The following is a 14802-nucleotide window of genomic DNA, read 5'->3' as shown; positions in this document are numbered from 1 at the left end:
GTCGTTCATCCTGATGGAAATGATAGTGTATGATAGTGTGTCCACAAACACTTGGGAGATATAATGGATTGTGTCCCAGCTCAGGATGTTTAAAGATTACATACGAGGTTATCTTGTTGATCAGAGGATGGAGGAGGAAGTCCTGACATAAGTGGACAGCTGTCATACACTAACATGCGTCGTCATACAGTCACGGGTGACCTGAGAATAGCCTGGCACTCCACCTTTGATCTTGTTCCTCAGACTGAAGTAAAAGTAATGTTGTATACGACGTTCCATAATGATGAGCTTCATTCCACAAGTTAGAAATCTATAATGTATGAACTGTTGAGTTATCATCTGGTCTGACACACGGGTCAATATCTTCCACGTATGCTGATGTCTTCAGTGTCATAGGATTCTTGATAAGATGCTCAGCTGCCTCAGGATTCTTATTGGAATGTTTATCATCCCAGATGATCCTTTACGAAAATATTCTATAGATCTCAAGTCTTTTACCAGTCGAACTCGAAGACCCCGAAGGATTCTTACCCAAGTGCTCAGTGTTCTTGAGGATTCTACCAAGACGCTTGCTATGCCTAAGGTGTTTTACCGATATGTTTGTGATTCCCCAGGAGTCTTGCCTGAAGGATCAGCATCACTGAGGATTCCCACAAAGAATCACACCCGAGCGCCCTCAGACCGCCATGGTCAGCCGAGCCCTCAACAGCCAGCAGACATGAACGATACAGAATCTGCATTATGTTCTTACCACATGGAATCGAAATAATCTGGTTACCATGAAATACCCGGGATCGAACCCAGGATCACTAGAGTGACAAGACCTTGCCAGGTGAGCCAGCGTGTTATTCCTCTGCCCATTGATCATGAGGCAAGTGGCATGGGATCTCAGTGGTCACAGAAAACGTCGTCTGAGATGTGTAACTTTTAGTTAATCGTTGGCGTAATGGTCTTGGTCACTGGTTGTCACTTTGGTGCTCCAGGGTTCGATCCCTGTCATGTAATGGTAAATGGTTTGCATGAACCACTTCAAATCATCGAGATATCACAGCTTGATGTAAACTAACCAACAGTCTTATCATTAAGTAGAATAAACAAATGAATAACATTTTCATAGGTTTTTTTTTCTTCTCTCTCATTTGCATCGACTTACATTCCAATATGCATTTCATCACATGTCTATCACAATTTCTGTGCGATTTACTCTCGATGATCACAAAACTCCTTCCCACCACAACAAAGTAAACCCAATAATTAGTCCACATTCTTTACATTCTTCTCTGTAGTGACGCCCTAACGACACAACCACAACACCGCAAATCGATGTTGCATGAGGCAATACAAGGCTAAGCCGCAACGCGTGTCTAGCCACCGGCTGCATTGCTGCGACCCCCCCCCCCCACACACACACACACGTCACAAAAATGGCAACCTGGATCCCTAAACCAAGTTCCCGTACAACTTAGATACATCACCTCGTAAGTGAGATGCCTTGTGCATCGCAGCTCGTACAACTGGTTTTCTCGTTGTGAGGTTCCTCACAACTGAAGTTCCTTGAAAATGACGTTCGTTGCAACTGAAATCCGTTGCCACTAATGTCCCTTGCAACTTAAGTCCCTTGCAACTGTGATCCATTGCATATAAAGTCCCTCGCAGCTAAAATCCCTAACACGAAGATGAGCATTTTATGGCCATTTTCAGTGGTATTGCCTTTAATCAAAAGTGCATTAAGTTACATTTCTCTTCAATAGAATTCATTTGCCATTCACCAGATAAGTCTGCTAATATATCAAAACCTCTTAGAGTTATCTTACGGTGTTGTTCATTTGTATTTTCGTCCTTCTAGTTTTGTACCATCCGTTAACTCTGAGATCTTAGGCCCAATTCAAGATCGTTTATGTAGTTCTGAAAAAGAACGGGACCAAGGACTGATCCCTGTGGCACCCCACTCACCTAATTCAGCCAGTCACAGGTTGCCTCACAATCTAAAGCTACCTGTCATTGATATATGAACATAGTGATTTTGATATACATAGTAGTCTCTTGTCTGGTACTGCGTCGAATGCCTTCTGAAAATCTGAGTATATTACGTAAGTATGTATTTTTGAATCCCTGTTGTTATGTAAAACATTGAAAAAAGATCTTTTGGATGTGTGAGACAGGACGATATTTTGTTGTGGAAGCCTCGTTGATCGTCCGTCATTACGCGGCGATCATGAAGAAATTCTACAATTTTGTCTCATTATTTCTTCTATTATTCAACCTACAGCTGATATGAAGGTGACTGGACGGTAGTCTAAGGCACATTTCCTATCTCCTTTCTTGTATGTAGAGGTTCAGTTTCCAGTGTTTTGGTGCCTGACCTTCGGTTTGTTGATATGCTGAATACTGTAATTGTATCTTCTGCCAGTCTATAACTTGGCAGATGAATATCGTATTCGTTAACTTCAGATCTTGCATTTATTCTTAACTTTAGTATATTGCTGTCACTGTATGCCAGCAAGGACCTCACCTACCAGGCAGGAGTTTATACAGTCACTGTCGGTGGTGAGAACTAGGTCAAGAATGTTGATGCCCCTAGTAGTGTATCAGACAAAGCTGATTATACTACATCCCTTTTAATACTAAGATTGTTATAGTCGCATGTATATATATGTATATATATATATATATATATATATATATATATATATATATATATATATATATATATATATATATATATATATATATATATATATATATATATTTTCCCTGGGGATAGGGGAGAAAGAATACTTCCCACGTATTCCCTGCGTGTCGTAGAAGGCGACTAAAAGGGGAGGGAGCGGGGGGCTGGAAATCCTCCCCTCTCGTTTTTTTTTTAATTTTCCAAAAGAAGGAACAGAGAATTGGGCCAGGTGAGGGTATTCCCTCAAAGGCCCAGTCCTCTGTTCTTAACGCTAACTCGCTGATGCGGGAAATGGCGAGTGGTTTGAAAGAAAGAAAAAGATATATATATATATATATATATATATATATATATATATATATATATATATATATATATATATATATATATATATATATATATATATATATATATATATATATTCCTATTAGTCCACGGGGAAAATGAAACACGAAAAGTTCCCAAGTGCACTTTCGTGTAATAATCACATCATCAGGGGAGACACAAGAGAGGAATATAACAGTCAGTTGATATACATCGAAGAGACGAAGCTAGGACGCCATTTGGTAAACATGTGATTGTCCAAAACACGTTTTGGACAATCACATGTTTGCACCTTTCTCTTTATATATATATACATATATATTTAACCTTTTGTATACAACTGACTTATCTCACAGTACAGATTTATGTCATATTCTTCCTATCATTATTGATATCTGTAATGACACCACAACATAGATTATTCTTATCTTTACCGGTCGCAAGTATCTATTTTCGTCTTGTTTACTTCACCTGCACCCAAGGGAATTATCGACCTAAATTGAAACACTGTTCCTGCTTTGTGCAAACGGTTCAAGTAAACAATCCATGCCCAGGTATTACTGACTTGGCGTTTTAACTATTTTTTCTCATCTAAACATTTGTCTGAAGGTGCAATACTGCTCGGTTTTTCTTTGAGAATATAATGGTATGATTTTATTCCCTTTTACCATATGGCGTTTATCATTAGTGATTATAGTACAAGCTCTTTCTGAATATCTGGAGCCATTGACATGTCACAGAAGATGGCTGATATAATACCAGTTTTCCAAAGAGATGGTACATCTTTAACCTCGGATTATCAACCAATTAGTCTAATTTTATTTGCTCTTTATGAAGGTCAAGGGAAATAAATGTCTAGGCCGAACGATAAGTTCATGTGCAAAAGGATGGAAAGTTCCTGCCTGCATGGGCTAGATTCATACCCCTCAGGCTGACCCAGTCTGACCCCAACAGGTCTACCTAGACCCGGTCTGTGACATGCACGTCACCTCACATCCTCTGCTGGTTGAGGCCATGTTATCTAGCACGCTAATACTCTAATGTCCTTCGTCTGTTTTCGTTTGTATTTGGTTCCTAGTTAATCTGTAGTTATCTTTATCCAATATATACCAGATACTTTCATCTAAAAGACGGCTATTCTCTGTTTTCTTCAGTAGAGGCTGTCCCTACCATACAGGCTTCAGTCACCACTAAATTGGTCTCATACATCTACATTTAACACATTATCTTCTTCCTTGTAGAATGACTCAACTTTTGCTACCCAGTATTCTACTTAGAGTGCATGAATCTATGTCATATCTGGGGAACAACAGTCCTACGGTTCTCCCTACACTCACTAACGAGAGCCATATGCTTGCCTACAGTTTCCTCAAATTTGCTCGAGGGAACATTATTGATTCCCACCTCTATGGTGAATGTTGGTATCCTGGAAGCGCTCGAGACAATGTCATTCAAGTTCGTTAGAATATCATCTCCCATGGATCCAGGAAAGCACAAACATTTCCTCCTAGTAGCCTTAACACAACACTCCTGGCCTTAATGTCTTACTAGAAATTCTCTGATGGAGTGGTACTAGAATCATCCTATTCCTTGTAGTTGAGTACGCTACACTTACGTTGGGATGGAGCTGTTCTCTCATGACTTCCTGCTTTAGGCTGATATGCCTTCCTAGCTGTATGATGCACCCTGCCTCATTCCCCAGATTCCCAGACATAGTCTCTATGTTGTCTGGTTTACCAGCTGCAACTGCCGCCCTCTCGTCTCTGTAAACTGCCTCACTGGCTCACCCTCCTGTACGTGCATCCTGTAGTCTAGATTCTATTGCTTCAGGGGCATTCCTTATTTCTGCTCCTAGCCTCTGGTACACACCGCAGAACACCCAGGATATTTGTTCATCTTCTAATTTTTGTCGGAAGTCCTTGGTGAAGCCTTGGTGAAGGCCAATTTTCAGATGAGATAGCTGAAACGAGGTGCGGGCACCACATTTGTCTTTGTTCAATCTCGATTGAAGTCAGCGAAAAAGTACCTACTTCCTGACATCTACGACAGTATTCTGCCCTTATCCAGGAAAGTTAGGGCTCAGAATACAAAGTTGTGTGGGTCACATGTTGTCTCGAGTGTGTGTTGGTGGGCCGAATGCCAGAAGCCTTCATGTATGTAAGGTAGAGAGATATGGCAATAGCCTAGACCTGGGCACAGAGAGAGACAGAGAGAGAAGAGAGAGAGAGAGAGAGAGAGAGAGAGAGAGAGAGAGAGAGAGAGAGAGAGAGAGAGAGAGTGTGTGTACTTACCTACCCACGTAGGTAACATCCCCATGCACGTACGAGTACGTGCATGGGGATGTTCGACTAAGGCAGAGGTAGCACGTTACCCTCACCGTTAATCTTCTGTAAAGAGGGGAGGAGAAAAAGAGAGGGAGGGAGTGAGAAGTGATCCATAACTAGCACAAATTCCGAGGAAACTGAACTAAACTGAGAGAAATAAAGTATGGGGAATGAAAGGAAAACCCACGGTAAAGGTTGACATTCTCTGCATCAGTTGACGTTAAGGAACACAACGACAACAGTAAATAATACAAAGAAAGACAAAATGGAAGAAACACAATGAACATTGTAGCTGGAAACCAGATACGAATAAGGAAGCAAGAGTACCAAATAAGATAGAACAGGAGAGAGAAAAGTGTAGGTAAATGAAGGAAGGAAATACGACGAAGTTGAGGGAATGAAGAAAGATACGTAGATCGGATGGGGATACATTATGTTTCCCAGACATACCATTATACAAAGGGAATACACAGGAATTCAAACAGAAACAGACCACTGGGTCCTTTAGAGGAACTTTGTGGTAATGGAAGATTCTGGAACTCTCAGAATAGTGTGGTAAAAGTTAGAAAGCATACAGATAAATCAAAGTTAGAAATAACCTGTAAATTGACATTTTGAGTGTGGAAGCGCACATAAAAGTCGTGGACTTAAATTGAAGTATTTATCAAGTCTTTTCTTAAACATATCTATAGTACTACTTTCAACCACTCTGCTGGACAAATCGTTCCATACGTTAACAATCCTGTTGAAGAAGAAGTACATTGCCTCATTCAAGGTAATTCGTTTGCCCACAATTTTGTATCCATTTTACAAGTAAACTCAGACGAATCAAGTCTTAGGTAACTTGATAGCTCAAGATTATCAAAGCCTCTGATCATTTTCAATACTTGTATTAGATCACCTCTTAAACTTCTCTATTCTAAGCTAGATAGATTCAAGTCGTTTAATCTCATCTCGTAGGATTTGTTTCTCAGTCCAGAAATCATCTTGGTAACTCGACGCTGTACCGTCTCCATTCTGCTTGCCATTTTTTTTTTCTTTTTCTATCCTTTTTGTCGGGTGACCTAAAACTGAACCCAATATTCAACCTGTGGACGAGTCAGTACACTGTAAAGAGTAAGGATGATTTCCCTGACTTAAATTTGAAGGCTTTTTACTGCCTCTGTGCACTGCTACTAGTTTTACGTCACCAGAGGTTATTACACAAGAGCTTTTTTCCTCATCTATCTTTAGCAGTTCAACAAAATTCATATTGTAGCTTGGCTTTTCGTTTCTATTACCAACATGTAAAACTTTGCACTTATCTATATTGAAATTCTTTTGCCACTTGTTAGCTCAGTCCATCATTTTGTCTATGTCAGTTTGAACCTGTAGACGTTCGAGTTCATTTGTGGATTTCATTTCCCAGCTTTGTATCATCAGCGAATTTTGATATCATGCAATATAGCCATTAACAGCATCGTTAACATATACGAGAAAGAGAATAGGATTCAGGACTGATCCTTGTGGTACTCCTCTTGTTACATCTAACCATTCCGAGGCTTTGTTTACTGCCAATTAACCAGTTTCCTGTCGACTGAATGAGAATATCAGATAGGATAGAGGAAAATTACATCATCAGACAGAACACATGTAAATGATAATGTGAGACAGTAGATCCATAGATAATTCAGAATAACTGAACAACATTCTGGACTGTGTTGCATGAACCGCTCACGCGAAATACGCTTGTAAAACTTGCAGACAGTGTTAAACCAGCTAATGCTCGCAGTATGATCCTAATCACCCATATCAATGTCTACTAAATAAAAAAAGCAATGTTTTATCAAAACCTTACGACTTGTCATTTGCATATGTTCAACCCGTCAAAACTGACAAGTTTCTTATCAAAATAATTTTAATGTTTGTATCTTAAAAGACCCTGCTAATGATGCTCCAGCAGGCAGCTAAATTCAGGTGTAGTGACGTCATACCTGTTAATTAGTCTCTGACGTCACAGTTCCCAGACCAAAGGTTAATTCAGTTTCCAGGAGGGTGGCTACACCTGACGTGGCCAGACCAAGGACGCACGCCTCTCCCTCAACACACTTATCTATATTAGTTTTCTATACATAGAAAACATTTTCACTGTCAATGGCCCTATTTTCATCCGCTGGGAATGTTTCATAAACTTGACTCAGCCACAGAGAAATTAGCAAACGATCTAACTGACACGGATGAGATTAACTTGGAATGATGATGGTAGAAAAGTAGATCACATACTTTATACTAATGATATACTGGACGATATGTTATGCTTGGAGAAAACAATGTGTTTCCCTGGTGCAATACATGGTGTATGGTTAGTATTGCTAACCATACACCAGCTGTTTGAAAGGTTAGATACAACTACCCATACGACCCTTGACAAACTATGTAGCTTCGGTTACCACAGCAACTGTGATACCACATCAGTTGGGTGTGTGTGTGAAACATGAAAGCCTTGTGTATGATACCAATGAGATTCTTATTTTTCTCCAGATGTGGCACCATTAAGCGTTCTGTGGGCGTTTAGTTTTTGTTCATAGCGTTTGTGTTGATGTTTGTAGTGTGGAGAGTGAATACCGTGGGCCTTGCGATCCCAACCGCTCCATCTAGTCGAAAATGGAAGCCATCATAGAGACGTGTACAGCTGGCTGCGTAAGAGTGAACCTCATATGACCTACTCTCGCATCGTCACTTGGTAAATCAGATTCTGTCATGACCTCGTGACCTGATTCTACAAGTACGAAAGATCGAAGTGATGATCCATACACTTCCTGAGCACGTGGCTGGAGTGCGAGATGAAAATCAAAGGACCGGGAAGTGTTGAATGTCATTAATGTGTGGTGCAGGCAAGGGCTAGGCTGTGGCTGGAGCGGTTGATGGTTTCAGTTTAAAATCTCGTACACAGACTGTCTGAGGCATCAGTCATCACACACACACACACACACACACACACACACACACACACACACACACACATCACAAAGTGCGTCACATATGTCGCCTATTTCAACCACCTCGTCTGCTTACCCAGTCCACCTACGCCGTCCACTTCATTTGCATGACTACATTAGCTACGCATTAGTGTCAACCATGTCGCTTACTTGATTTACATCTCTCAGGCCAACGTTACCTCGGCTGCATCAGTCTCCGAACATACATGTCATCATCGTGTCACTCACGTCATTCGTTTCGTCTGCATCAACACACCAGCTAGATCATGTTAGATACATCAGTCATTTTTAATATCATCACACAACTTACATGATGTTAAACACACCTTTTCACATCGTCCACTTGATCTACATCACTCACCTCACCCACATCACCACATAAGCTCGATCATGTTAGATTCAATGGGTCTCATCTTCATCACCACATACGCTGCACCATGTCATCCACGGCCACATACACTCACCACATCGCCCAAGACTTGCTACATCACCACGTTATCCTAGTTCACCTAAACCACAATATCACCCTCATCAACACGCCACTATCAACAACACATCAGCTTCCATACTATGTCTGTTTCTACAGCACCTTGGCTGCAACAGCACGTCAGCTTCAACAACACGTTAGCTACAAAAACACATCAGCTACAATAAAGCGTCAGCTTCAACAACACGTTAGTTACAACAAAACCTCAGCTTAACAGCTCGTCAGCTTCAGCAACACGCTGGCCTCAACATGTCAGCTTCAACAATACGTTCAGCTACAACAGCACATCAGCTTAAAAACAGAAGTCAGCTTCAATATCAAGCTGAGTTCAATAGCACATCTCTTCGACAACACTTGGGCAGCAGCAGAACGTAAGCGTCAGCAACATGTCAGTTTCAAGCAACACATCGGCTTCAGCAATACCTCACCTTCAGCAACAAGGTGGATTGAACCACAGGTCGCTTTTGACAGCTGAACTCTAGTCACACGTCAGTTTCAGAAACACGTCAGTTTCAGCGTCACATTATCTTTAACAACACGTCCAATTTCAGCAACCCGTGCGTCACTTCAGCATCACCTCGGCTTCAAGAACAAGTCGACTTCAGCCACATGTCGAGCTTTAGCAACACTTCATCAGCCACGTCATCAATAATCACCGCATGTGAACCACATCACCCACGTCATTTACATACACAGACACACCAACCACGTGAACTATACCCACGTCATCTATATCACCCACTAACATCACGTGGTTATCATCATCGTCACCAGCTGAGTCACCCATACCTCAGCCACGTTTTCATCGTCGGGGATATTATTCATCCCAGCAAGTACAATACTGACTCAGCTCCAAAAGTATAGTACTCACATCAGTAGGTAAATTATTCTTCTCAGTGAGTACGTTTAACATCTCATTAAGTCCAGTACTTATCTCAGTAAGTACATTACTCATCTTTTTGAGTACATTACTCATCTCAGTGAGTAAATTACTCATACATGAAAGTGAGTACATTACTCAGTCCAATAGAAAGAATAAAGCTGTACGTCAGATAAGAATAACAGGACAATGATTTGCACCTTCGAGCGTTTTCTCTGACCTTGATAAGAATGAAGAACAAGCCAGGTATGTTAGGGAGGCAGTGGAACACACGGAAGTCAACCATGTGTGCTGGATGGCGACAAACACGACCAGGAGAGTGTAAACAGAGCGGCGCGCGGGGAGGCTGAGTTGTGTATAGCGGGAGATCTGTGCGGCCTCTGGCCAGGCACACACGCTCCACAAAGCGGATGTTAAAGGGAAATCGAGCCTGGGGGTGTATTGTGTGCTTGGAGATAATGCGTCCGTGCTTGCAGATAATGCGTGTGCTTTTAGAAAATGTTTTCAGCTCAGTGCTATGTGTATGCGTGGAAATATGTGATCACAAATATAGCGCAGATGAACGCGCACTTTCACAACACACATGATGCCTTACAAGAGCAAGGATTCGAGCCCTGCACCATTTGTGTGGTACGACAGGTAAGCACTCAGCTATGCTGCCCTTAGTACGGGTTCGAATCCTTCCTGTTGGTGGGCATTATGTGGTCTATGAAAAAGCATGTCCATATGCAATATATATCTGTTCATATAACTCCGCGTGTGACAGCAAATTCGGTAAAATTGCTGACTACTGAGTAATGTAAGCCTGATGGGATCTGACCGGTGTAGACTCCGTTGCTCATGGACGTAAGATGAAGCTTATTCTATAACTAGTAACTGAAGTCATTTTCCTATCATGGGCATTCCAGTTGAGTTGTTAACGTACCCAGCTTCCTGGGTATATATATATATATATATATATATATATATATATATATATATATATATATATATATATATATATATTATCCCTGGGGATAGGGGAGAAAGAATACTTCCCACGTATTCCCTGCGTGTCGTAGAAGGCGACTAAAAGGGAAGGGAGCGGGGGGCTGGAAATCCTCCCCTCTCATTTTTTTTTTTTTTTTTCCAAAAGAAGGAACAGAGAAGAGGGCCAGGTGAGGATATTCCCTCAAAGGCCCAGTCCTCTGTTCTTAACGCTACCTCGCTATCGCGGGAAATAGCGATATATATATATATATATTTTTTTTTGTACATATATATATTTTATATATATATATATATATATATATATATATATATATATATTTTTTTTTTTTTTTTTCATACTATTCACCATTTCCCGCATTAGCAAGGTAGCGTTAAGAACAGAGGACTGGGCCTTAGAGGGAATATCCTCACCTGGCCCCCTTCTCTGTTCCTTCTTTTGGAAAATTGAAAAAAAAAAAAATGAGAGGGGAGGATTTCCAGCCCCCCGCTCCCTTCCCTTTTAGTCGCCTTCTACGACACGCAGGGAATACGTGGGAAGTATTCTTTCTCCCCTATCCCCAGGGATAATATATATATATATATATATATATATATATATATATATAAATATATATATATATATATATATATATATATATATATATATATATATATATATATATATATATATTTTTTTTTTTTTTTTTTTTATACTTTGTCGCTGTCTCCCGCGTTTGCGAGGTAGCGCAAGGAAACAGACGAAAGAAATGGCCCAACCCCCCCCCATACACATGTACATACACACGTCCACACACGCAAATATACATACCTACACATCTTTCCATGGTTTACCCCGGACGCTTCACATGCCTTGATTCAATCCACTGACAGCACGTCAACCCCTGTATACCACATCACTCCAATTCGCTCTATTTCTTGCCCTCCTTTCACCCTCCTGCATGTTCAGGCCCCGATCACACAAAATCCTTTTCACTCCATCTTTCCACCTCCAATTTGGTCTCCCTCTTCTCCTCGTTCCCTCCACCTCCGACACATATATCCTCTTGTATCATCACAAATTTTGATATCACAATAAGCCTTTTAACACATCTTAACTAACAGAAAGAGAATAGGTTTCCGGACTGATCCTTGTGGTACTCCCTTGTTACATCTAACCATTACGAGGCTTTGTTTACTGCCAAAAAACCTTTCCCTTCGACGAATGAAAATATCAATGATAGAGAAATTACATCACAGACAGAACACATGTAAATGATAATGTGAGACAGTAGACCCAAAAAATTCAAAATAACGAACAACATTCTAACGGTTGCAGAACCCCACGCAAATCCCTTTTAAAACTTGCAGAAGTTTAAAACCCACAAATGCTCGAGTATGATCCTAATCCCCCAAATTCAACGTCTACTAAATAAAAAAGAAATGTTTTATCAAAACCTTTACGATTTTCCCCTTTTGCTATTTTCAACCCGTCAAAACTACAATTTCTTATCAAAATAATTTTAATGTTTGTATCTAAAAACCCTCTAATGATGCCCAGCAGGCACAAAATTTTCAGTTAAAGTGACGCATACCTTTTAATTAGTCTCTGACGTCACAGTTCCCAGACCAAAGGTTAATTCAGTTTCCAGAGGGGGCGACACCTGACGGGGCCCAAAACCAGGACGCACGCCTCTCCCTCAACCACTTATCTATATTAGTTTTCTATACATAAAAACATTTTCACTGCAATGGCCCTATTTTCATCCGCGGGGAATTTTTCATAAATTTGACTCAGCCACGGGAAAAATTACAAACGATCTAACGACACGGATGAATTAACTTGGAATGATAGGTAAAAATAATCACAACTTTATACAATGATATACTACATTGTTAGCTTGGAGAAAACAATGCTTTCCCTGGTCAATACGGGTTATGGTTAGTATTGCTAACCATACACCAGCTGTTTGAAAGGTTGAAAAACTACCCTACGACCCTTTGACAACATGTACTTGGGTTCCCACAGCAACTGGATCCCACATCAGTTGGGTGTGTGTGTGAAACATAAAAACCTTGTGTATGAACCAAGAGATTCTTTTTTTCTCCAGATGGGCACCTTTTAAACGTTCTGGGGGCTTTAGTTTTTGTTCTACTTTTGTGTTGATGTTTGTGGGTTGGAGATGAATACCGGGGGCCCTTGCGATCCCAACCCTCCATCTAGTCAAAATGGGAAACCATCATTAAACGGGACAGCTGGGGCGTAAAGGAAACCCCATATGACCTACTCTCGCATCTCACTTGGTAAATCAATTCTGTCATGACCTCGGACCTGTTTACAATACGAAAGATCGAAGTGATGATCATACCTTCCTAGCACGTGGCTGGAGTGCGAATGAAAACAAAGGACCGGGAAGTGTTGAATGTCATTAATGTGTGGTGCACAAGGGGTAGGGTGTGGCTGGGGCGGTTGATGGTTTCAGTTTAAAATCTCACACAGACTGTTGAGGCATCTCATCACACACACACACACACACCACACACAAAACCCCACACACACACACCACACAATACAAAGGCGTCACATATGCCCTATTTTAACCACCTCGTCTCTTACCCATCCACCACCCGTCCACTTCATTTCATGACTACAACTACGCATAGTCCAACCATGTCGCTTACCTTGATTTACATCTCTCAGGCCAACGTTACCTCGGCTCATCAGTCTCCGAACATACATGTCATCATCGTGTCACTCACCCATTCGTTTCGCTGCTCAAACACCCCTAAACATGTTTGATACTCATCATTTTTAACAATATCATCACACAACTTTTCATGATGTTAAACACACCTTTTTACATCGTCCACTTGACCACATCACCACCCACCCCATCACCACATAAGCTCGAAACATGTTTAATCAATGGCTCACTTTATCACCAATACGCTCACCATGTCATCCACGGCCACAACACTCACCACATCGCCCAAGACTTGCTACATCACCACGTTAAACCAGTTCACCTAAACCACAATATCCCCTCATCAACACGCCCATCAAAAACACATCAGCTTCCATACATTCTGTTTCTACACACCTTGGGTGCAACAGCAACTTCAACTTCCCAACAACACGTTTAAAACAAAAAACACATCACTACAAAACGCGTCAGCTTCAACAACATTAGTTACAACAGAACCTCAGCTTTAAAACCGTCAGCCAAGAACACCTGGCCCAAAGTAGCTTCAACATACGTTCATAAACCAAATGCTTTTAAAAAAAGAATCACTTTAATATCAACGATTCAATAGCACATCCTTCACAACACTTGGGCAGCACAGAACGTAAGCGTACAACTGTCAGTTTCAAACAACACTCGGGTTCAGCAAAACCTCACCCTTTAGCAACAAGGGGATTAACCACGGGGCCTTTTGACAGCTGAACCTATCACACGCAGTTTTGAAACAAATCAGTTTCAGCGTCACATTACTTCGCAACACTCCCCAAAATTTAGCAACCCGGGGGTCACTTTACATCACCTCGGCTTCAAAACAAGTCGACTCAACACATGTCGGCTTTAGCAACACTTCATCAGCCCCGCATCAATAATCACCCATGTAAACCACATCACCCACGTCATTTACATACCAGACACACCAACCACTGAACAACCCCCGTCATCTCATCACCCCCAACATCACGTGGGTTATCATCATCGCACCAGCTGAGTCACCCATACCTCAGCCACGTTTTCATCGTCGGGGGAAATTTTTTCATCCAGCAGTACAATACTGACTCAGCTCCAAAAGTATAGTACCACATCAGAGGTAAATTATTATCTCAGTGAGCACGTTTAACATCTCATTAAGTCCAGTACTTATCTCAGTAAGTACATTACTCATCTTTTTGAGTACATTACTCTCCAGTGAGTAAATTACTCATACATGAAAGTGAGTACAATTACTCAGTCCAATAGAAAGAATAAAGCTGTACGTCAGATAAGAATAACAGGACAATGATTTGCACCTTCGAGCGTTTTCTCTAAACCTTGATAAGAATAAGAACAAGCCAGGTATGTTAGGGAGGCAGTGGAACACACGGAAGTCAACCATGTGTGCTGGATGGCGACAAACACGACCGGAGAGTGTAAACAGAGCGGCGCGCGGGG

This window comes from Panulirus ornatus, chromosome 20 (genome assembly GCF_036320965.1).
Source record: "Panulirus ornatus isolate Po-2019 chromosome 20, ASM3632096v1, whole genome shotgun sequence".
Classification (NCBI taxonomy): domain Eukaryota; kingdom Metazoa; phylum Arthropoda; class Malacostraca; order Decapoda; family Palinuridae; genus Panulirus; species Panulirus ornatus.
This window is presented reverse-complemented; position numbering follows the sequence as displayed.